The sequence below is a fragment of the Anabrus simplex genome, chromosome 4, assembly GCF_040414725.1.
Source record: "Anabrus simplex isolate iqAnaSimp1 chromosome 4, ASM4041472v1, whole genome shotgun sequence".
Classification (NCBI taxonomy): Eukaryota; Metazoa; Arthropoda; class Insecta; order Orthoptera; family Tettigoniidae; genus Anabrus; species Anabrus simplex.
The window spans coordinates 25,827,660-25,854,383 of NC_090268.1; positions in this window are offsets into that span (position 1 = coordinate 25,827,660).

Sequence of the window (26,724 nt, forward strand, 5' to 3'; positions counted from 1 at the left end):
GTGAAGTTCTCCCTAAGCCATACTCTTCGGAGTTTGTCATCCAGACCTTTGGCACGTAAAGCATAAGATGGTTTTGGGAAGAGTGACCAGAAAATCCCAATTATAGAACAAGAGCCGATAATTCACGTAAAGTAGGAGGAAAACAAACCGTTGTACACATTTGTTACTTAATCGGCGAGATGTTATTTGAAATCCATTATGTGCACCGGTATTAGCCTTTTCCCAAAAGTACTAGATGCTTCAAGTGAAAATCGGAATTTCGTAATAATATTGTATAATTTTCTATGTGATTGTGGTGTAAATACAGTCTTAAACTAGTGGTGATAGGACCGCTCAATGTACAGTAAATATTGGTGTTTCCGTGTCAGAATTATACATACATAAATCATTATAGACCGTTATGTCTTTCAACGTTCAGTCTGCAAACCTCTCTGAATTTTCTAAATGTTGCCACAATCCTCTATTTGCAGCTAGTGTTGTGGCCTCATTTCGTTCTATACCTCGTATCTTTAAATAGTTCGAAAGTAAGTCTAATCATGGTCGCCTTGGTCTCCTACTTCTCCGACTCTCCGTAATAGTCCATTATTCACCGAGGTAACCTATCCTTCATTCGCCTCACATGGCCCCCCACCGAAGCCGGTTTATACGTACAGCTTCATCCATCGCGTTATTTCCTAACTTTGCCGTTATCTCCTCATTCCGAATACCCTCCTGCCATTGTTCCCACCTGTTTGTAGCAGCAATCATTCTCGCTACTTTCATGTCTGTTACTTCTAACTTACGAATAAGATACCCTCAGTCCACCCAACTTTCGCTCCGTAAAGCAAAGTTGGTGTGAAAACAAACCGATGTGACTTCCGTCTTACAGAATACTGTTGAACGCAACTGGGAGCTCACTGCATTAGCTTTACTGCACATTGATTCAATTTCCCTTACTTTATTACCATCCTGGGAGAACACACATCCTAAATACTTGAAATTATCTACCTGTTCCAGCTTTGTATCATTCAGTTCCGTTGAGTTTCTTACCTATTGACATCAATTTAGTCTTCGAAAAGCTAATTTTCACACCATACTCATTGCACCTATTTTCAAGTTGCAGGATATTAGAGTACAGGCTTTCGGCACAATCTGCCATTAAGACCAAGTCGTCAGCATAGGCCAGACTGCTTACTACATTTCCAACTAACTGAATTCCTCCCTTCCACTTTATACCTTTCAGCAGATAATCAGTATAAACTACGAACACCGAAGGTGAAGGATTACAGCCTTGTCTAACCCGTGTAAGTACCTTGAACCAAGAACTCGTTCTACAATCAATTCTCACTGCAGCCCAATTGTGAACATAAATGCCTTTGATCGACTTTAATAATCTACCCTTGATCCCATAGTCTCCCAGTATGGTGAACATCTTTTCCTGTGATACCCTGTTACATGCTTTCTCTAGATCTACGAAACATAAACACTACTGTCTATTCCTGTCGTAGCATTTTTCAGTTACCTGGCGCATACTGAAAATCTGATACTAACAGCCTCTCTGTGGTGTGAAACCACACTGGTTCTCGTCCAACTTTCTCTCACCCACTGATCGCACCCTTCCTTCCAAGATGCCAGTGAATACTTTGCCTGGTATACTAATCAATGAGATACCTCATACGTTACCCGTAAATTTCTGTGGGATTGCATTGCCTGTGGCAGTTAAAGCTGGAAAGGAGATAAAGTAAAACATTAAGATAAGTTGTAGAATTTAAGTTCCTAAATATTAAACAGACATAAACATCAATATTATTTCTAAATATTTGAGTGTGACTTGATAGAATCTGATAGAATTTTATTGTTAGAAGAACTTGGTTATTCTTTGTTGTAGTATATTATTTACATTTAACAGGCTGAGGAGCTTTTAACTGCGTCAACACTGGGAAACACGGCTTCCTTCTTAACAAACAAACAAACACTTGTCTAAAGATGTCCATGGGCATGTTCATCACTTAAGCAGTCACGTTTAAAGGGAGAGCTTGCTGAAAACGTTCGCGTAATATAAATTATTCTTACCGTATTTTTAACACGTGTTGAGTATACTTCTGATTCGCGTAAGCCATGAATTTTTTACAGGTGTTTTTCAGTATTTTTCTGCTCTTTCTTTTAATGTCAAAAACATTTCTTACCAAAGTAGAGGTCCCCATACTACGAAAAACATAAAAAATAAGCAATTTCCGTAATTGTGCTGAAAGTTTAAGGGCTAAAGGGACAGAGGCTTCAAAATGTGAGTCATGGATAGTTCTATCAAAGTAAATAAAAGCAAATTTTGAAAATCACTTCCGAGCTTAATGAAGTTCCCGAAAAACAGCACACAATCGCTTGTTTCTTTATTCATTTTATGTTTTATTCAAATCCTATCCAAATTAACTTATTTACATAATTATTTCTGTATTGTGTTCGTTGGTTCAATACCCTCAGGCGTTTCTTGATTTTGTTTTAAAAATATCCACACCGAATGTGGTTATAAGGGCTTCAGCGAAACTCGGCATTTACTCACAGTAGCGCTCTTAGTGGTAGAAAGACAAATTGCTAATCTAATTGACCGGATAACGATGATCAAGGAAATTATTATAATATTTAGGAATAAATAAAGAATATATTATATTTTATTTACCTAAAATTCGCAGCACATATCCCTAGGCTGGTTTCAACATGTAGTTGATTGCCTGACTGCTTATTCATGACTGGCTCAGTCCGGTATATTTGAAGGTGCTCAAATATGTCAGCCTCGTGTCGGTCGATTTACCTCTGTGGAACGAAATTGTGGCACCTCGCCGTCTCCGAAAGTAGTAGTTAGTGGGTTTTAAAAACAAATATCTTTTTGTTCATAGCTTCGCGTTTCACGAAGGATTTATTGTGCTTCAATTCCATTACAATCCCAAAACTTACCAGTTTTGTCGAACTCGTGAACAGACGTAAGCAAAAGTTATTTTGAATGACAAATCGCTGGCACATTATTTACTCCACGTGATCAACTGCGCTCCCTATATTTCTTGTTACATCCTATTCCTTCTGTGTTGCCATCAGAGAAAATGTCCAGATCAAATACTTCAAAACTGCTGTACCTATTTTCACTTTTTCTCCAATTTTTCAACAAATCCCTGCACGCCTGATCGCTGTCCTGATTCCAATAAGCGCCATCCAATTTCATGGATGCTTTTTGAATAACAAATGTGAACGGATTGCTTCAGTCATACGTATGATATGCTAAATGTTGTTAATGTTCATTTTTCTTCCCACGACAGTAGACCAGAATGTGTATGTGAAGTAGCATGTACTTGGGCAGCTAAGCAATTTCTCGATTGAAAATATATTCAGAAATACTAATACTGTACATCCCCAAATACCTTTTTATAGCTTTTTCTTATAGGAATGTACTGTAGAATGTAATTTAGAATATCTTTTCTTAATTTCTTTGCACATAAATTTGCTGTAGGCTAGGAATAACTATGTTACTACCTGTTACCCACGGCTTCGCTCGCGTGAGTTTCGTAATTTGATAAAAATAATCGTTCCTCGGTACTCCACTAACATATTACCTGAAAATCTCTAAAGTATAACAAGATCACCGAAAAATTTAGTTTCTTTTACCCCAGAACCTCTTCCTAAACGTAGCATTTCCTTTTAGGGTTAAGATGACTGCTACTGGCAGAGTTAACTCTGTAATATGCGGTATAGAACAGTAGACTACAAGGGAGAAATGGCCCTGTCTGAAGTCGACAAAAAACCTAACAAGTAAACGTTTTTTTTTAATTTTTAGAGGAGATTCCACATACCAATTTTTACGTCTGTAACATATTCAGTTTTCCAGGTGTAAGTATCCTCTTTAAAATAATTAAGGACTCCTTCAGTCCTTTTCACCCCCACCCCGTCCTTCCGCGTAAGTGGATTTTCGGTAAACAAAAATACGTGTTTCTTTATATATGCGCACATCAACATCTTCCTTGTTGTTTAAAGGGTCGTAACATATAAATCATTAACCCGCATACTCTAAGGGGATTACCTTAGTTACACAGAAGTAATCTGTAAAAGATTTGCATAAGATTGCCATGTGATAACCGCCTTCGCGTAACCTGTATGCATACACGTTAAATTTCGTCCTCTTGCGAATTCACTCCTTATTTGGTGATTCTTGCAAATTTCTAACCTAGAATAAAATTGCGTGAATGTTATTATTGTGTATCTGTCCGTGTTTCAGTGCTTATAATGGTGATACTATCGCAGGTAATTCTATCAAAGTTTGTTTGTAGAATGTAACAACTAAAGAATACTTCGTTAGGCATATAATTTCGAACTCCATGAATGTACCTGCGTTTGCATGAAGCATGAGAAGAATAATATTCCATTTATTTATTTATTTATTTATTTATTTATTTATTTATTTATTTATTCACGAAGCACAAGATACAGCTACACTGAGCAAATTTCACTTGCACTGTCAACAGACTATTTAACAAACGTAAACTTTCATAATAAAGTATAACAAACATAACAAAATATAACAAGATCAGGTACACATCCTACTAATAACTGTCCAAATCGAAAACCATGAGAATGTCCATGTTCATAGCCAAGTCGTCGTGGGTCAAGATGGTGGTATAATCCCTTCACATCAACTTATCTTTAAGATACTATTTACACACCTCTCGAATACACTTTTATTTGTATCTGCGTAGGGTTTACGAGAAAATTTTGTAGGAAAACGATGGTTCAAATATAATTCCCAGGAACTTTAGTTAGGTGCAAGATATCACTAACATGTTACTATGTTTTGGAATTATCCCGGGGCATCTGTTAAGTGGTACACATAATAATAAATGCGAAGACTTTCAACAACCCAGCATTGAATAATTTAAAAAAATCGTGTTTAGTTTTCGTGCGAATGTGTGTGTGTGTGTGTGTGTGTGTGTGTGTGTGTGTGTGTGTGTGTGTGTGTGTGTGTGTGTGTACAATTGGGCTGTCGTATTCAGGGTTCCCATTGAAGAAAGTCCATTGAGGTTCTATGTGAAATGTTGTGGTATCTTGATTATACAAGACTCCAGCAGGATCATTATTAAAATTACTCCTTAGATTAACAATTTTCGTGCCGCAAAGTTTTATTAAAAACCGATGGTTGTAGAGTAGATCACTCCTTTGCAGTTCCTAAATCGCTGTTCCTCTTTGATATCTCGGGATGTCTTAACACATACATGCCAAGCATACCGGGCGTGCGTAGTCCCCGTGTGATACAACCCGCCATACCTGCGGTCTCACTGTTTGTCAGGAGTGCATAACTTGAGGCGAAACTGCGGCTCTTCTTGGATTCCTACCCGCGTAATACAGTGTATGTCGGTTACTAAGAGTATTAGATTATTTAAGTAGTAGAAATTTGTATCTCATTACCTCCCCTCACCATACAATTTAATTAATCGATCAGAGATTCCCTCTTCCTTCAACATAGTCAAATGCTGTGCTGGTGCCTGACTTTGAAAACATAATTATTCAGTGGAGCCTATTTGCTTATTGATATTCACTCACGTCTTGGTAAGGCAGACCCAATTAAGACCCCGATCAGTAGATGTAATGCGTAAAATAATTATATAATTACCTGAAGATTCTTTGGCAGTTCACTACTTCTATAATGACTTAAAATTACGAATTTACTTGCAAATTGATTTAATGAGCAATAATACAAGTCGATTGATTACTTTTGTTCCTTTTGGGACATAAATAATTTACCCCCATTCGATTCTCTTTACTTTCTCCAGGTCTTGCCTTATTACAGTGTCTGTTGACAAATCTTGGTCACATTTGTCTAGGTCTCGGTCTTCCTCACATATCTCTTCTCCAGACTGTGTCCAGCTCATTCCTATGACCACCACTAAATTTATCGAATTTTTTCCTCAACTCGTATGAACTTCTACGATTTATTGTGTACGAGGTTGATTTTCCCTTACAAAACCCCTCGGAACTATCAGGCATGGTGTAGTGGTGTGAGTGACGAGACAATTTAATTCGGTTTCTAGTTTTTTTCCGCTGGATTAAGTTCCCAGACTAACAAAGAGATCACTCCTTCGGGTGGAGGACGCATATGACGAATACACCCACGGTATCCCCTGCCTGTCCTAAGAGGCGACTAAAAGGGACCTCAGGGGCTCTCGACTTGGGAGCTTGGGTTGGCGACCACGGGGCCCTCATCTGAGTCCTGGCATTGCTTCCACTTACTTGTGCCAGGCTCCTCACTTCAAATCTATCCTCTCCGACCTCGGTTGGTCAATTCTTGTTCTTTTCCGACCACGACGGTATTAGAGTATTCGAGGCTTACGGAGTCTCATTTTCACGCCCTTCGTGACCCTTGCCTTCCTTCGTCCGTTACTTCATTTTTCGTTACTTCTTTTTTATCTCTGTCTACCACCTGTGGATGGGGGATGCTGACCGAAGAATATACTCACGGTATCCCCTGCCTGTCGTGAGAAGCGACTAAAAGGGGCGACCAAGGGATGATTGTACTAGAACCATGAAACTACTTTTAATTAGTACCATCACGCGGGGAACACCATGAGTTGCCTTTACTTGCGGGTAGTACCATTATATTAGGTACACAATAGGTTTGTGTTTAGTAGCAGCAGAGAGTGGTTCACTGTGGGTTTCCAGTACCCGTGAGTCGTACCCTTGTTAGAAACACCACAGGTCTGGGCATTGCCTGTGATTAGTACCACTATATGAGCGAAACAGTGGGTCTGCGTTGCCTGTGATTAGTACCCACTATATGAGAGAAACAGTGGGTCTGCGTTGCCTGTGATTAGTACCCACTATATGAGAGAAACAGTGGGTCTGCGTTGCCTGTGATTAGTACCCACTATATGAGAGAAACAGTGGGTCTGCGTTGCCTGTGATTAGTACCCACTATATGAGAGAAACAGTGGGTCTGCGTTGCCTGTGATTAGTACCCACTATATGAGGAACACCACGGGAATACCGGCGCCCATGATTAGTACTCCTAGGTGAGGAACACCATCGGTTTGCGTTGCCTATGTGTGGCGACATTATGTGAGAAAAAAGAGAGGTCTGAGTTACCTGTACGACGTACAATACTTGTGAGTAGTACCATCATGTGTGGAACACCGTGAGTCTACACTACTTTTGATTCGTACCCTAATGTGACAAATACCATGGTTCTACTTTACTAGCGATAAGTACCATTATGAGGGAGGGACCGTTGACCTGTATTTTGGACCCTTTGAGACAACAAGCATCCTCGATTCAGGATTGTACTTAAGAAGTAATACTATTTTTTTATTTGTTGGTTCGGATCCACCACGAACCTGCTACGCAGCCGTAGCAGGGGGAAGAGGTGATACTCCCACGTGGCGCGTCCCAGGTGGCGGATAGGGGGGTCCTAACCGGCTTGCCGGCGGACTTGATGGAAATAAAATACCTCTCGCGGACCAAACACACACCCCTTGTGGGTGGGGGAGGCAGACGAATAATACACCCACGGTATCCCCTGCCTGTCGTGAGAGGCGACTAAAAGGGGCGACAAAGGGTTAATTGGATTAGAACCATGAAACTACTTGTGATTAGTACCACCACGCGGAGAACACCAAGGGTCGCTTTTACTTGTGCGTAGTACCACTACGTTAGGTACGAAATACGTTTATGATTAGTAGCACACAGGAGCACCGTGCGGTCGGCTTTTGCAGTACCTGTGATTAGTACCGCCATATGAGCAGGACCATGGGATGATAGCTACCATGGTTCTGCCTTGCCAGTGATTAGTACCCACTATATGAGGAACACCACGGGATAGGGGAAGGTCCCTGTGGTTAGTACTCTTATGTGATGAACACCGTAGGTTTGCGTTGCCTGTAAATGGCGCCGCGAAGTGGGAAAAACATACGTCTGTATTATACGTCGAATTTCATAACCTCTGAGTAGTACAATAATGTGTGGAATACCGCAAGTCTCTGCTACTTTTGATTAGTTCCGCAACAGGACAGATACCATAGCTCTACATTACTAGCGATGAGTATCATTCTGAGGGGCCTTTGACCTGTATTTTGGACCCATTTAGACACCAAGCATCCTCGATTCAGGATTGTGCTTTGGAAGTGGTCCCTTGGTCAGTAATACTATTAACTATGATAGTTTTTTAAGTCGGATCCACTGATTGTTTTAAATTCATATCCATCCATTCAATCTTCATTACATTTTCTATTTTGGCCAGTGGATGATTTTGAACTTTTACTTTGTCGTTTCATTTCGTACCATCAGGGGCCGACGACCTAGATGTTAGGCCCCTTTAGACAAGCATCATAATCATCAACAAGGAGATCCCGAGACATTCGGATCACAGATTTGAAACTTCTTGTATTAGTAATGGATATGAGGAATAATGAAATGTTGAATTAAGCGTATCTCTTCAATTAAAAAGAAAAGAAAATTACAGTTGGCAAAGTAAACGGTATGAGAACATTGTACGCGTATCATACTCCCTTACACTCCCAAAGCCAGATCATCAGCAGTAATCTAGTGCTAGCATTCATGGTTCGTACAAGTGCAAATAAACAAAGGAATTGTAAGCAAAAATTCCTTTCGGGACGTGATCCCAGTGCACCAAAATTCAGATCCGTAGGCATGAACGCTATACGTAGACTACCGCTAAACAGCTTCTTGTGGGTTCAATATTAAGCTAATGATAAAATTGCCTCGTACCATTTACTGTGCCAATTTTAATTGTTAATTTCTTGTGAACGATGGAGGAGTACACTTTAACATATTACTTCACATTTAGTTCACCTCAGATCTCCCATTAATACACAAAGATTCCATACTTCCTGTATTAGTAATGGATATGAGGAATAATGAAATGTTGAATTAATTACAGCAGGACATCTGAGGATCTTCTTGCAAGTAGAATTCTGTCTAACCTTCCAAGAGTTGGCTTGAAGGAATGCATGCGGTGAAACGTTACGAATGTCAGATGGTTTTATTAAAGTATGAACGTTTAACTGCTATTTTTGGATTGGCTCTCTGGTGGTCCCTCCACTAACAAAAATCCCCGTCCTACCTAACTGCTAATATATATAGTTCTTTTGCGAACATATTGTAAGTCTTTGGTTTATGAAAAAAATGAACTCTTTAAATAAGGAACATTATGTATCCTTAGCTTCTTGTTACGTTTAGTCTGTGCTTTCCCAGTTAAGAGCAGTTCAGAATCCGCCTGTAAAAAACAATGATTAATACCTCTTGTCGAGAGTTTAAGTGCGTGTGGATGTCTAGAATTTATAAAATTATTCATGCTCTCAAGGGGCTTATATTGTGTTGTATGCATAATTTTAAAGTTTTTAGTAGATTTGAACAATTAAGCAAATATTAATTTCTGAAAATATTAATAAAAATTAATACTAAGTATGACGGGAATTTCTTTTTATTCGTTTTGCAGTCGGATGGACATATATCGTCTATTTCTGCTCGTTGCATGAATTATTTGAATTTATACCTTCTGTAGCTCAAACGTGAAATACATCAGCAATGTTGCTAATCCCCAAATAAATCCAAAAGAAGAATTAAATCATTGTAGACCGTTATGCCTTTCAGCGTTCAGTCTGCAAGCCTCTGTGAATTTACGAAAAGTCCCCAGTATCCTCTATTTGCAACTAGTGCCGTGGCCTCATTTAATTCTATACTCTTACCTTTAAATCGTTAGAAAATGAGTCTAACCATTGTCATCTTGGTCTCTCTCTACGTCTCTTGCCCTCCAGAACAGAATCCATTATTCTACTAGGTAACCTATCCTCCTCCATTCGCCTCAAATGAACCCCCCCTCCCACTGAAGCCTGTAAATGCGCACAGATTCATCCATAGAGTTCATTCCTAACAGCCTTTATCTCCTCATTCAGAGTACCCTTCTGTCATTGTTCCCACCTATTTGTACCAGCAATAATTCCCACTGCTTTCATGTCTGTTACTTCTAACTTTTGAATCGGACATCCTGAGTCCACCCAGTTTTCACTCCAGTAAAGCAACGTGTGAAAACAGACCGATGTAAAGATAGTTTCGTCCGGGAGCTGACTTCCTTCTTACAGAATTCTGTTGATGAAAACTGCAAGCTCACTGCGTTAGCTTTACTGCACCTTGATTCAATCTCGCTTACTATATTACCATCCTGGGAGAACACAATCCTAAATACTTAAAATTATCTACCTAATCCGTCTTTGTATTAGAAATCTGACATTCAGTTCTCTTGGATTTCTTACCTACTGGCATCAGTTTAGTCTTTGAAAGGTTAATTTTCATACCATACTCATTGCACTTATTTTCACTGTAGAAATTATATCCAATGAGTATTCAAGAGATATCATTGAAAAGAGAAAAAGGATACGTTGAAATCGTGGGGTGGATGACCACACGTATTCCTCAGTTGTCTGTTTGATTGAACAGCGTAAAGTATTCATTTTAACATTATATATATAGGAGCTTGAGTTATTGTAATCAACAGTTCTCTGGCTTCTTGAAATCAACTCGTTCGTCTAACACGTCGTCTGGCTAGGATTTTGTGACGTAGTGATACGGATATCTTCCAGTCAGCCGGAATAGTTTATGTTACGGAGCTGAATATATCCTTCACCGTCGGTGTCTTGCAATAACCCGTAGACAATTGTTATTAATTTTTTTATGCCTTCAGTTTTCTTCCTTTCAGATTAGTCTTCCTCTCTAGCTGTCTCGAGTGGCGTTTTGCTTATGTGTCTTCAGTGAAAATCGAATGTTATTTTTCAATAATAAAAATTTAACAATCTGCTCGCGTCTTTCTATACCTCTTTCTTCTCAAGTACCTGATGAAAACATTCTTTTGATATCTAGGAATACTTTGATGTTTTATTACTGACGTTCTCACGGCCTAGACTCAATTTTCGTTCCAAATAAACTTCACAGAGAACAGTGAAATGGCACATTAGGTATTTCCATTGCTTAACGCTACGGTTCACTATACCAGGCATCGTCAGTCGACAGCAAAATGCCTTCGGAGCCAGTTTGCTCCGCGCTTTCGAGGAAAGAGAGTAGCTTAGTGAGCAAGTAGGGGAAGAAGTAGGGGAAGTGCATGACGTAATACGCACTGAAGGCCAGTGGCTAGAAGGAATAGCACATCTTTCTGGACAGGTTAAATTGAGACCCGTTACGCGTGAACTCATGTGAGGTGACAATAGTGAGTTTCCTCGCATCACAAGGTGTTCAAGCCTAGTAGGTTTTAATTTCACTATATGAGGAATTTGAGAGTAGGTTTTCATGATATTCAGGCATTAGAAAAGGATCGGCATGTGTTTGCTACGCCCTTCTCAGTCGATGTGTAAACTGTCAGACCAGAACTGCAGCTAGAGCTGATTGGCTTGTTGTGCGATACTCAAATGAAAGATACGTTTGCAAACACAAACAGTTTGACTGAATTTTATGTTAGTTTTCCACGGGAGAGACTTCCTAGATTGCACAAATTTCATGCCCATGTTTTAAGTATATTCGGATCACCTTACTTATATGTTTTCGTTAATGAAGATTTGTAAATCTAGACACAGAAGTAGGCTCACCGACGAAAACTTGAAATGTGCTTTGCGACTTGCCAGTACGCAAACGATAGTACCAAACATTGACACACTACTATCTAAACGAACCCAAAGGTCCCGTGAAGGAGCAGTACACCAGTGATATGTTTTAATTCTTGTGTTTAATTTGTTGACATAGTCATAAAAATATTGAAATGTATGTTAACGAGAGTGCAAAGAATGTGTACAATGACACAAATTGTATTTTCTTTCGGTAAAATGCGTGTCCCAAAAGCTTTAGTTAAATGTGAAACTGTATTTATTCAGGACATATTGCACACTGCTGTATATTCCTTTGTCAATGAATAATTTTCTTGTCCTGTTGTATAATGTGTCCCGTTCGTCTCACATGATCCATACTACAAATTATTATTATTATTATTATTATTATTATTATTATTATTATTATTATTATTATTATTATTATTATTATTATTATTATTATTATTATTATTATTATTATTATTATTATTATTATTATTTAGTATAGCTGTTGTTGTGTGTATATGGTAACATTTCCGAGCGGCAAGTACAGTACATTACGGCCACGGTATGCAACCCGCCTGTTCGCTGCTCGCTTGTCACGTGACACAGAGCGGAGCAAGTAGCTCCAGCTCCCTAGACGTGATGACGTCTACACAGTACTATAGGTTGAGCTTACTACTAGCTTTACATTACTACACCGTCATATACAAATTCACAATTACGTGACATATTTCAAAATTTTACTCTACCACTTACAGTAGATTACTATTATGTTCGCATTCTCAAAACAGTACGTTCATATACAAATTAACACATACCTTAAATAATTTAGATGTTTTAATTCTACAATTTTTGGTGGGTTGAACGTTGCGTTACAACACACCATCACAGTAATTTACACACAGTGTACAGAATGCTGGAGTCTATTGTTGAAGTATCTTATATTTTTGGAAAAGGCTCTAAGACAGCTGCAGGCAATTCATTCCAGTCATCAATTCCCCGATTTACAAACGAACATTTATCATAGTTTTCTGCGATCTACCTGTTACTTTATGCTGATAATCTGTCCGTAACGGTCTTTTTCTAGTCGACTGTTCAACTCTCCCTAAGCTGGCTTGTTCGTTAAGCATTATACACGGCACATGACCGTGTTAGTTTCCTTCCAATCCCCAGCGTCTCCCATCCAAGTTTATCTATCTCACTTGTCACACTACATCTAGGATTGAAATCATTAAGCACGAATCGTGCAGCTTTTCGCAATGTAATGACTGTAGCGAGGGAGTCAACATGTACCTGCTAGTCATGCGGAGTTCGAACGTGGACACTCCATATCCCTAGATGACTCGAATGTGCCCTGCAGAGTAGATTTTTACGTGCTCCTGTTCTTCAGGTCACGCGTGATCCAGACAGACGTGTGATGGTCGCAATCAATACAAAGGACAGGCTCAAGTCTGTTGCCATTGCGGTGCTGGGTAAATTTTGACCGCCTAGAGTACCTCTCGTCTGTGACTGGCAGCTAATAGGAAACCCCTCGGAATGAATGACATTTATCATTTTGATTTGTGTAGTGCTTTGAAGAAAACATATAATTTGAGTTCTGATAAAGGTAATATGTTCGATAACGTAAAATGAGAATCTCGTTTACGTAGAACTAGTGGTAAAAAAATTACCGTGCGGTTATGGTTACGCAGCTGTGAGCTTGCATTCGGAAGTAGTTGGGTTCGAACCCCACTGTCGGCATCCCTGAAGATGGTTTCGGTGGCTTCCCATTTTCACACAAGGTAAGTGCTGGCACTGTACCTTAAGTAGCAGTGTCTGTCCTAGTCCTAGCTTTATCCCCTCGTCGCCATGAGACCTGTCTGAGTCGAAGCGACGTAAAACAAATTGAAAAAATGCATAAATTATAATAGAGTTCTACATTTATTTTAAATTGATATAGACTAAAACAAAGAAAAGCCAAATTTATACTGAATAATAATAATAATAATAATAATAATAATAATAATAATATAATAATAATAATAATAATAATAATAATAAAAACCATCCAGACTAGACAGTAGGGCCAACATAGAAATAGCCACTAAACTCCATAAGGCGTACAGATTAACGTGGCATTACTACAGCAAAAGTCATATCATGTAATGGTAAATTACGACATTACAAGACAGTTGTTTTGCCAGAAACTTTATACGCCTCAGTGACCGTATCCGTCGGAGGTCATTCTAAAATTGCAATTGTAAAGCAAGAAAGGAAAATTCTCCGGAAAATGTATGGTTTCACGAGAGAAAATCGAATATGGATAAAAAGGACAGCGGACCTCTACTGACAAGTTTACTGATGCCGTACGCAAGAGACGCCTGAAATTCTATGGCCGTATATACAGACTGGACACTGACAGACTTACCGAAAGAATACTTAAAGTAATCAACTCAAACAAGGTCAAAATAAACTGGCTAGAAGAAACTAAAGTTGACCTCCCAGGAAATGAATATCACGAACTTCATAGGAGATCATGGAGCCTTTAGTACAATAGTAGCCAAGCACAAATTCGTAGAGGAACCTAATACGAAAACTGATAGGAAGTGGTCCACAGAACGCAAGAAGCAACACAGTGCATTCATGAAGAGATTTTGGGAGGAGAAGGCGAAAAACATCAGGCCAACGAACAAGTTCAAACGCTCTCTTTGAATGGGCATAACGAAGAAGGAAGTAATATGATGTTAGGCACCATTTTATTATTTTACCCTACTATGACCTAGATATTATGCCCGTTTAAGCAATCATCATTATCATCAATAATACTTCACTTACGTCATGTACAGTGCAGTCGCTCACAGAAAGAACGAACTCATGGTATTATGAAAGTTCCTCACAGATACATCTGCGCATGTCGCAGTCCATTCAGTACGGGTCGCATGCTACTGACAACGGTTCGGCTAACGTTATTATATGATTACGGTCAATAGAATGACTGAATGCACGGTAATGAAAATTCTAATCAGCTCGTATTAATTCGGCAAATTAAGAACACATTTCGCTTGTAATCAGGTTTATCCATCACAGTCCGGTAGTATGTTGCAAAGTTGGTTGCCTCGTACCTGTCCAGGTAGTGTACACGGCTGAAACATATGTATACGCATAATGATCCAAACATCGTAGTTAGATTCTTCATTCCTATCCAGAATAAATAATAATAATAATAATAAAAAACCGGGCGAGTTGGCCGTGCGTGTAGAGGCGCGCGGCTGTGAGCTTGCATCCGGGAGATAGTAGGTTCGAATCCCACTATCGGCAGCCCTGAAGATGGTTTTCCGTGGTTTCCCATTTTCACACCAGGCAAATGCTGGGGCTGTACCTTAATTAAGGCCACGGCCGCTTCCTTCCAACTCCTAGGCCTTTCCTATCCCATCGTCGCCATAAGACCTATCTGTGTCGGTGCGACGTAAAGCCCCTAGAAAAAAAAAAAATAATAATAATAATAATAATAATAATAATAATAATAATAATAATAATAATAATAATAATAATAATCGCATGGCCTCAGCTACCGTGTGCAGACATTTCAATTTGACGCCATCTGGCTCTCTGCTCGTCAATTTTTCTATTTGTTTATTTTAAAGATACTTTGCCATCCCTCCCACAAATATTTTTGCTGTTTAAATATCTTATCTTTCATTTCTTTCTCGGACATTCCATTCTTTTGTATTTCTAATGACACATGAACCGATTTCTTGCTACGTCCTTGAGAATTTCGGTGATACGTTTTACAACATCTCATGTCCGTACGTGGCCTTCGTATTCAGTTTTCTTACCTCTCGTACTATCGTGACCACTCCTCTCTTGCCATACCTTTAAAGGGCTCTGCTGTTCACAACCCTTACTTCATAATATCTGCGTCCAGGTCATGGAATTCGCTACTTGCGAACATTAGGCACATTCCCTCTCATCGCAAGTTTAAAGCGGCTTGCCGCGACTATTTGCTGAGCAGATCCCGCTGACTTGTTGGATAATTGTTCAGCGAATGAAGGAATGAATGGACTAATGTAGTTACGGCGTTTAAGTGTACTTTATTTTGTGTATTTTACAATTAAGTGTTTTATTATTACTATTATTTTGTAATTATACGTTAAGTAAATATATACTCTTCTAGTGGCTACGCCTAAGTGTAAGAGTGCCCTGAGCCCTAATTTCGACACCAATAAAGGCATTATCTATCTGTTTATTGTTTAAATCATCATTCCTTGGTCCGGCTCCATAGCTAAATGGTCAGCATGCTGGCCTTTGTTCCAAAGAGTCCCGGGTTCGATTACCAGCAGCGTCGGTATTTCTGCTTTAGTTGATTCCTCGCGGTCGGGGGCTGGGTGTTTGTTCGTGCTTCAGCGTGAGAATTTATCTCTGGTAGTACTCGATCCTCACAAGTGCGCAGGTCACTTATTAGGCGTCAGTTCGAAAGATCTGCACCAGGCCTCAACGGAGGCCACACGACATGTATTAATCATTCCTTTAATAGCGTAGCTTGCGCGCCGTAGATCAGCCGTGTTGGTTCTGGTGAAGGCCTTTTATCCGACAGAAGTCGGTCATAGGGAAGTAGTTTCTGCTTCCACTGCTAGGCGATGAGCCAAGCATTATAGGAAATATGCTAAAGGTTAAGAGAGCTCAATGGAACGGTATTATTGCGGACCTAGTTTCTACAAAACCACAGTATCGAGAAGTAATGCTACCACTTTCGCGATGAGAAATTCACTTCTGTTCCGGAAGATTCGATCTTTGATAGTTCTTTTTAACGGAAGACGTAAACAGATGTAAACGTTACCTGAAATTCGTTAAGTTAGAAAATTACACACCGCAAAAATGTTTACAAGAGCAACTAGAAAATGTTAATAATTCTCGAACTATATTGGTGCCATTCTGTTTTACTGCAATGAATAACGAAGTAATGTTTCAAATTTGAATTTTTAACGTGAAGTCCTCCTGTCATCACGCTGTGCAGTCCCGCAATACAGAACTACATATCGATGCTGGATGCATATCTCCAGGAGATTTCTCATGCTGGATGTTGAAATTGTTGTGAACTTCAAGGTAACTAACACAGTGATAATAAAATACATTTTACTCATAACATGGCGTTGAAAGCGTTGCTGAAAAATATAACTATGGCTTCTAATCGCTTACATTAAGTAAAATAGTTTGAAATATCACATTGTCCTCAATTCTTGTAATAATTTTCCCAAGCTGCTGGAGAATTCCAGTCGACAATCGATATATTGTTCGTTGTCCTATAGTAGCTTCGACCCCAGCATAGTTTTGTGTATTAAAATGTCAACAATAGGTGTTGTTCATCCTGGAATTTAGGAGTACCCTCATCGAACAAAATTCCAGCACCCTGGCATCTGGTAGGATCATCTCCTACCGTTTTTCTCATACTTGTGGGGTCACGAGTGCGAACATGTATCGCATGTCGACTTGGCCCTGTTTTACGGCCGGTTGCCCTTCCTGGCGCCAATCTTATATGGAGGGATGTAATCACTATTGCGTGTTCCTGTGGTGGTTGGTAGTATGATCTGTTTGTCCTAATATGAAGAGGAGAGCGTTTGGGCAAACACACATCCAGTCCCCGAGCCAAAATAATTAATCAGATGCGATTAAAATCCCTGACCCAGCCGGGAATATAACCCGGGACCCTGTGAACCGAAGGCTTCAAAGCTGGCCATTCAGCCATGGAGTCGTACATCTGGTAAGATCTGTAGAAATAAAATTAAAATTTTGTGTTTGCACTTCAAATATTTGCCTCATCTCGTTCTTATCTCGGATACAGAAGTGAAAGCTGTAGGTGCGCTTCAGTTCTTGTCAGCCTGTATCGGCATCACACTCTGTATGAATAACCGAGTTGCACAGGTCTGCAAGATAAAATATAAAGCTTCATGAGTGTTATCAGTAAATTTAATGTAGCCTAGTTTGGTGTGCTGTATCTGTAAGTGGCTTCCATTCTTCCCAATGACGTTGTCTTCTTGGAAATTAAGAGAAAATATATTGAAGCAACCCTCGTCGGTCAAAAAATAGTCACTGTAGTTTCAAGTACAACACGAATTTTTCATAAATGAAAGCAGTTGATTCATAAATGTTCAGTATTCACTCTGTTGTGCTGTGAAACTACTCTTGTCGGCTGAGTGGCTCAGACGGTTGAGGCGCTGGCTTTCTGAGCCCAACTTCGCAGGTTCGATATTGGTTCATTCAGGTGGTATTTGAAGGTACTCAAATACGTCAGCTTCGTGTGGGTTAGATTTACTGGCAGGTAAAATAAAATCTGCGGGACTAAATTCAGACACCTCAGGTCTCGAGTAGCTCGTAGGACATAAAACCAATAACATTACCTTTCATCTTTTTTCCATTTCCTTAAAACCCTGATGGAATATTTTCCATTACTTCTTGGTGTAGTTTTCTAATATTTCAGGAAAGTAGTCCATTTGCGAGTGTAAAATTTGGACCTTTAAGCTCATTTTGCAGCTTTGAGCTTTAGATGGAGTTGGCATGCGCTTCTAACTTCGATCTTTGTAATTTGCCATGAACGTATGCACCACATCTTTAAGTGAATCCCACGCTTGTCTTTAGTTTTCGTTCATGGATGTTGTAAACAAGGTATCAGCCAAACGTTTACGTATGCCGGGTTATACAAAACTCCCTCTTCCAGCTTTGCCTCGGAGTTTTGGGAACTTGGAGTATAGGTGTTTGAAAAAATTCCCATCCTTGGATAGATGTTAAAAAAAAGTGTTACATAAGAACCATTTTGTTGTTAAGAATTGGTAAGAGAAATCTTTCACGAGGAACAAAGTGTTTATTGATAACTCTTTTCCCCAGGAATTAGGGCGTCTCGAAGTGGCCAGTGAGTATTCTTCCAATGACGATCACTGGCTCGACAATCCGATAAGTACAGAAAGCAAGTATCTTTGTACAGTATATATATTCTTATTAGAGCTCGAAGTGTCAATTGGTACCGCGTTGTCATTTCCTTGGAGCAAATCGTCCATCGAACAAGGAACATCGACCCAAGAGCATACTATCAGATGGCTTGAATCTTGAATAGCACCACATGTGCATCTCCTACAGTACCCGCACCACTTGATAGGACACCCCAATTTCTCATATTCTCCTCTCAGGCGGTTAAAACTCGCCAAACTCGATCAGAGAGCTCTCCACTGGGGTCCAATTATTCAATGCAGTTCAGAAAAGAATCATTGGCTCGTTCCTCCATCACACGAGGGGTTTTTTCTTCCTGCGTCCCATTCAGAATTTTTGTTCTTGACAGGAATATCTTCCTTGACCGAAGTCTTAGTCTGGCTAGCTGGTGAACGAATAGGTAATGACATGGGATCAGTCCCCTAATTTTCTGTTCTGCATCTGTGGCTACATCCCTCTGGATGCGTGGTGGGGCTTAACAGGTAAGTGGATGTAACTGCTGGACAGGAGTTTGGTTAAGGCGACAATTTACGATTCGAGCTATATGGTTTACTGGTATGTGTAGAAGTATTCCAGGCTAGTTAATTATATTCTGAAGCTGAAATGCATTAGACCAGGGCTGATATCCTCCAAGTTCTCTGATTGTCCCCTTGGCAATTCAAAGAGAAGCTATTAGCTTTACTGACGACTTCTTTGTGAGTGATTTGACTAAGTAAAATTAGTAGTAGGCTTATAGTCTTAAGAACTGAACCTTGAAAATCACATGCGTACAAGGTTATCTTCCGAAATTACAATAACAATAGTAACAATAACAATAGTAACAATAATAAAATAATAATAATAATAATAATAATAATAATAATAATAATAATAATAATAATAATAAACCCCATGGCGCAACAACCCTGAAGGTCCATGACCTACCAAGCGAACGCTGCTCAGGTCGCTTGCTGCACCGGGGCCGCTATCTCACCGTCAGATAGCTCTCAGTTGTAGGCTGAGTGGACCTCGAACCAGCCCTTAGATACAGGTAAAAGTCCCTGACCTGGTTGGGGATCAACCGGGTGAGAGGCAGGCACGCTATCCCTACATCGCGGGGCTGTCTTTATTATTATTATTATTATTATTATTATTATTATTAATCTTCTTTTTACTTTCCACCAACTACTTTTATGGTTTCCGGAGACGCCGAGGTGCCGAAATTTTTGTCCCGGAGGAGTTCTTTAATGTAGCAGTAAATCTACCGAAACGAGGCTAAAGTATTTAAGTACCTTCAAATTCCACCGGACTGAGCCGGGATCGAACCGCTAGAAAACTAGCGCTCTATCGCCTGAGCTGTTCAGCCAGGTAGTGTCTCTTGGATTATAGTAATAATAATAATAGTAATAATAATTTTCGGGGCCGTTGGAAGTGCTGGAATTTTGCCCCGTAGAAGTTCTACAGTAAATTTATCTACACGTATTTCAGCACCACGAAGTACCACCGGAGTTCAGCTTGGAATGAACTATCTCCATCTAGGACTCGGAAAGGCACTGCTCTACCATTAGAGCTAGTTTCGACCTTTCGACCTTTTTAACACGTGCTCCTAGATTCGTTGAACATACTGCCATTTTCTGTTTTTCTGTATAACGAGTCGACTACGTTCTTATAAAGCACTAACAATTACAGTTAACCATTTAATCCATTTACACAGTGCTATTGCTTAGACATTAGATTGCCTTTGAAGTACACTCAAGTTTCCTTGACCGAAAACCACAGTATTCCTGTAATATGCAGACTATTACTTTGACAGCATCTCGTTGTAACTGACCGCTATAATTCCCGTCTGTAAATCTTACTGTATTAGAAGTTGTAGAACGGTCTCAAACACAACTATAAATTACCTTGTTACTGGTATTTCTGGTCCCCGTCATCGGGAGACAATGAGGCTAATTCGCGTGACGAAGGCCGAAGGAGTGTTGTGACTCGGAGCTCTCTTCGCGCAACGAGTAGAGCAGAGATGGATAGCGCACTTAAAACTGTAAGAACACGGAACAATAAAACAGAGCGCATGTTGCATCCTCAGGGGAGGAGAAGGAAGATACGAGCCCGGCAATTGGCCCGCTGTATATTGTCCCGGGCTATGTATTGTTTAAATGGGCAGTCGCGGTTTACGGCATAACATTGAACAACGTAGGGTTATACGAGCGCGCTTGGAAATTCGCTAAGACATACCATGAGGTCACACAGGTCGGCTCGTAAGTTGGCGTTCCTAGGAGGATACATTCAGGAGAAACTAAAATCAAAGAGCACGACTCGATAGTTAATGATTCATGCCATTTCCTTTTCTCAAACTTCAGATTCTCCCCTCTGTATCCCTCCCTCTATAGGGGATAATGCTTATTACTGTCCTGACCTGAATGTAGCTTACAATGCTGACTAAGTAATAATAATAGTACCCACTATGTGAGGAACACCACGGGATAGTACGGGTCGCTGTGATTAGCACCCACCATGCGAGGAAGACCATTGGACTTGGGTTCCCTATGAGTGGCGTAATTATGTGAGAAACACCATAGGTCTGCTTTATCTGTGAGTTCTACGTTACTTGTGATTAGTACCGCTACGTAAGAAATACCATGTTTCTACTTTACTAACACGAAGTACCATTATGAGGGATCATTGACCTGGATTTTGAGCCCCTTCAGACAAGTCATCGATTCAGGATTTTGCGTTGGAAGCAGCCCTTCGGTCAGGATATACTATTGTTTTAAGTGAGTTTCTAGGAAGGCGGTGCATTGCGGGTTGGATCCACTGATTGTTTAAAGTTCATAATCATTGTTCATCGCCGTCCTTTTGAATTCAAGTCGGTGGTTTCATTTTGGAATTATTTTTAACTTTTGAGAGTTGGATTCACTGATTATTTTACATTCATTCATTCGTCATCATCAAGTTTTGAATTCTGGTCAGTGGACGAATTTTGGAATTTTAAATTGTCATTACATATCTTCTCATTTCGTACCATTAAGCGCCGATGACCTAGATTCTTTAAACAAGAGAATCATCATCGTCGTCTTCGTATCTGCGAAAGGAAAGAAAGGGCTGCGAAGGGCGTAAAATTGGAAAACTCCCTTCGCCTCTTAAACGTGAGACCGTCAGTGTGGGGAAAAGTTGGCGAAGGTAAGTCGGATAAGAAGCAATGGCGGTCACTGCTAAGAACCTCGTGCCCAGAAACTCTCGTAAGTTGAGATACCTTAAGAGTGCTTTTTAATGACCTCACGTTCGGATACCGTGTATATGTGCGATGGCCCCATCCACTCGGAGAAACAGACCGTCAAAGTGATGTACGCGTAAGCGTAATTTTCATTTAATAAATTTAGATTACATTTTCTTCCGTAGGAAGAGTTGGAGTGGTCGGCCAGCAATCCCAGCATCTCATTCTGGACATATGATTATTTCCTCTTTGAGTAAATCATGCATAATTCTTACCTGAGGACAACTCATGACTATCGTTTTCATCTTTGGAAGCAGAGAGCACTTCATCACTTCGCAATTATCAAAAGGATACTTTTTAATCACTCAGCTGCAGAGAACAACTTCTAACACTCTCGGTAAAAGATTAAGCCAGTATCAATCTACCAGAACATCAAACAGCATAATACATTTCCTGCGTTTCAGTAATATCCTTCTTACTTGAAGTTCATTCCCCTCTCGTTTACTTCCCACCTAGCTCTGAGTACTTCACTTGGTTAAGTATGAATCAGCCAGATCTAGCTCTCTCTCTCTCTCTCTCTCTCTCTCTGCATTTAGTGTGTCGCATTTTGTACTGGCTTTGCGAGACTGTGACTGTAGATAAAACACAGCATGACATTTCCCTGAGTTGTCGGAAACGGTTACTATTTGAGCCTAAGGACATAACAGAAAACCGCGACTTCTGTTTCTTACAATTTCACTTTACGGTGCACAGACACAGATAGGTCTTATGGCGACAATGGTAGAGATAAGTGATAGGAGTGGATGGGAAGCGGCCATGGCCATTGTACCGGGTGGTACACCTCCACGCCGCTAATTCAAACTTTGCGCCAGTTGAAACTCCTCTACTGGAGGAAGTCTGAACTTTATCTACTGTGTTAATTTTCAAGTTTCTCAGAAGATGTCACTACTTGTAAATTTTGAAGTTTCTGAAATGGGTCGTTTCGATGTATTTTTGTTTTGCCTGTAGTAAGAAGTGTGGACATTCTCTTCCAGATGGCACTACTGAAGAACTACAATTATGCATCCTAGTTCGAAGTGAAAGAACTGTTTTTGGAGAAATTTTGAATTCATAAGTTTGTTCTTTGTTAAATTTCTTTCAGTTATTGTTTAAGTTGGCAATATTAACCCTTTCTTTCCGCCAGTTTTGAATTTGACCAATAAGGAATTTCTGTAATTAATTTTCCACCAATAATGTGTTTCTTCTTCATCTTGTGTAGGGGTTTTCGTTGTTAGCCAATAAAATTCTTGTGGGAGGGTGTTCTTATTCCTGAAACGCCTCGAACTTTCCACGACGGTATATAAACTGCTGATTTTCGGGTCTCCGCGCCACTTCAGTAACATCTATCAGTGTGTAAAGTACGTAGCAGGGGGCGGGAAGCGCCTCTTTCTCCGGGCAGCAGTTCAACCACCAGGTAATGGCCGTTTAATAACTTCTTTTCTTGCTAGCTCAGCAGTTTAACTCTCGGAGCAGGTCCGAAGCCTTTTTACCATGTAACTTTCCCTAAAATGTAAAGACTCTTGGTACCAATTCTATCTTTTTAAACTACATATTGGGATAGAGAGTGCTTAACCCTCTCGAGCTCCCACTCATATTGCGTTGAGGTGAACTTATTTTCACAACCGTTTCTTCCTTAATGTATTGTAAATTGTCTCCTTCTATAAGTCACCTCTTTAGTATGGGATTAGCCCTTGCATTAGAGGCCTAGCGCCAAGTAGGTTTTAAATGAAATGTAGTAGGAGTGCAAGAACGCCTCCTCGAGTTGGTATTTTTAGGGGCCATGTAATTGACCTGTTTCTTTACTTAATAGGCCTCAGTAGGTTGGGTATTTTTACCCCTGTTTTCATGTCCTTGGAGGACAGCTTGAAAGTGGAGTTTGGTGTGGCCTTTGATAGGCTTGAACTTAAGAGCGGGTTGCTCTTTCTAAAATTTTGTTTTCTGCGCGCCTCGAGGAGGCTTTACTGTGTAATTGGGAGCAAGTGCTCCTGGGCATGATTGGGGTCTTCTGCCCCTTTGTTGAATTCTGTATATCGTAAGGTTGGGCTTATAGCTCAAGAATTGTGTGTCTGGCTCTCGGAGCCCAAATTCTGTAACTCTGTAATTGTACATTATCGATTTGTGTTTCGGCTACTGAGTACCTGTTCTGTTTGTTATTTCTTAATCTTAAAAAGAATATATAACCTTGTTAAATTTTATCTTAACTTTAATTTCGTATTTTTTTGAGACCTGTTCACCCCCGCACCTTTCACCTTTGCACAACCACTATACTCCGTAACAGCCATAATTTAAGGTCCAGCGCCAACACTGCCTGGTGTCAAAATGGGAAACAACCGAAAAACATCTTCACGTCTCACGACAGTAGGGTTCGAACCCACTATCTCCCGAATGACTTGCAATTACGTACACCTAACCACTTGCATATAGTAGAGTACTTGGCTAAGATTCATGTGCAAAGCCCGGATTTTCATGCCGTAACAGGTTAGATTGCAAACTAACTTTGGTTAATAGGTAGTGTCGGCCACCCGCTCTTCCATAATGTTGCAAAAGTAACATAAATTGTAGGAGATCTGATGGGCCGTACCCCTAATGTTTATGCAAACCCCTTAGCATTGCTGCTCGCTTTAGAAGCTCTGCATTCTAACCTATTAATGCATAAAAATCCGGACTTAATTCATGTGTGTACGGCTGCATTACTTTCACAGACTGACGAAAACTCACCGCATTTCAAGATGGCATACAACGCTTAGTTAACTGTTAATGTAGAATCTTGTTCGCAGAAGAATGATGGGAGGTTTAAATACGGATGGTGTGAAAATGTTTTGCCTCGCGACTTTGATATATACAGAATGACCCAAAAGTTCTGTAACATTTGAGAGCAAATAATTCACGAAATATTGTAGGCAGAGAGGTAATAATTGACACTCTTGATTGGCATGACAGGGGTTTTATTGACTCCAACGAGTGCACAAACAGACCAACAGACGGTGCTGGACAGCAACACGTCAGTGATGCCGCGTGAGAACCGTGTACGGTTTAAAAGTATCTGTCGTGAGAGAGGCGTCAGATGCACCTGCAATCGTGGCATGTCATACTTGGCCTCCCCGGTCCCCCGACCTCAGTCTGTGTGATTATTGGGAATTTTAAATTGCCATTCTATTTCGTACCATTAAGGGCCGATGGCCTAGACGTTACGCCACTTTTCTAAACGAGCAGAATCATCATCAACCAATTACGGCGTTGTAATGAAGCGTACGTCACAAGAAGAGTGAGAATTTTTGCATTTATTTCTTCACTGAGCTCGGAAGTGCCTTTGCCTCATAGCGTTCCCTGTCACGGTATCCAGGTGCACGTGGCGTGCTCTGAATATAATTAATTTGACATCTCAGTAGCTACCGTACCGTCACTACTATGAGTGAGACGGAGAGCAGTACATCCTAAGGTCCTATGACCTGTACCAGGAGACTGGTGCAAAAATGCTTTAATCAGTTAATAAATAGCAACAAAGTGGTGCAATAAATAATTGTACGGCCTGAGCCACCTTACGCTCTCATTCTAAATTAACGCTAACTGTGCTACCTGCGCGTGAATTTCAAAGGGTAATATTAGTCTGCCTGATGGCAGGCTAAAACGTATTCTCTATTGTGTGAAGAATGATGGAGATTTAATTAATTTCACGGGATGAACACAAATTGTCACCAGTGATCTGTAACATGTCGTACGGCGTGGTGTGTCGAATGAACTACTTCGTCTACCAAAAATACTACTACCTCTGCGGGGTTTGAACCCGCGTTCATGGGATCCGGAGGCCGGCACTTTACTACTTACCGAAAGGCAATGTAGATAGAGAAATTAATACGTGCAAACACATGAGGGGCTCGGGTTCAAAACCTGCTTAATGCATTTTTGGCCAATTTGGTTTATTATTTGTATCTGGAAGTCCAATACATGAGCTACTAAAGTACGCGAACGTCTGTATCAAACTCATGTATATAGCCATGTTAAGAGGCTCTTGAATATGAGGGTCCACTGCAAAACCTGCTTAATGCATTTAAAAATTAGGAGCCATCTGTCAGGATCTGTTGAAGTTCTACAGTTAAAAGTTTAGCTGAATTATTACGGACATTGCAGACAGTATTGCGGAGCACATTAGCGCGAGGTTGTTAAATTATGGAGGGAACATCAAGACCACTGTCTACTAGTGCCAAGGACTCCAGCAGTAGAGTCCCTAACACAAAACGATGGAAACTGGCCGTAAACGTCTGTTTGTCGGGAATTTCTATTTCAGCAGCAAAAAAATAGAAGACGTGAAGATCTTACTGAAAAAACAAACACTTCGGGGATTCATGGATGGATGTGCCTGATTCGTCATATTACAAAGGTGTGGGCGGATGGAGAGATAGTGAATTTACCAGATGAACTCCCAGTTGCTGCTAGCGAACCATGTCATTCAGAGGCGGGTTGTTATATCAATACACAGTTCGTTTAAAGTGATCCATCGTGCATAACACATAGTTCGACTAAGTTGTGAAGTACTGTTCATTGTGCGAAGATCACTAGCATTATCGTCTATCCGTGTCATGGAAAATTTGAAACAATACAAAAACCAAACCAGCATTTAAATATATAACTTTAAAAATGATTTGTATGAACCTACCTAATGTAAAATAAATAAGTACATTCGTATCAATTCATTACAACTAATCTCATCAAACATATCGTGAATATAGGACGAAAGTAAAACAAATAATAGAGATAAAACTATAATATTAAAGGTTATTCCACTACTGTATATATTTTTCTGGTTGTAATCAAAACTATAAATTATAAATTTCACAGTTTTTGTACCGGAGCCCCTCAAATACAAATAGTGAAGTCAACATCGCTTTAAGGTAAGACCGAATTCCCTGTCTCGCCAATGTTAATTTTGTATACTTT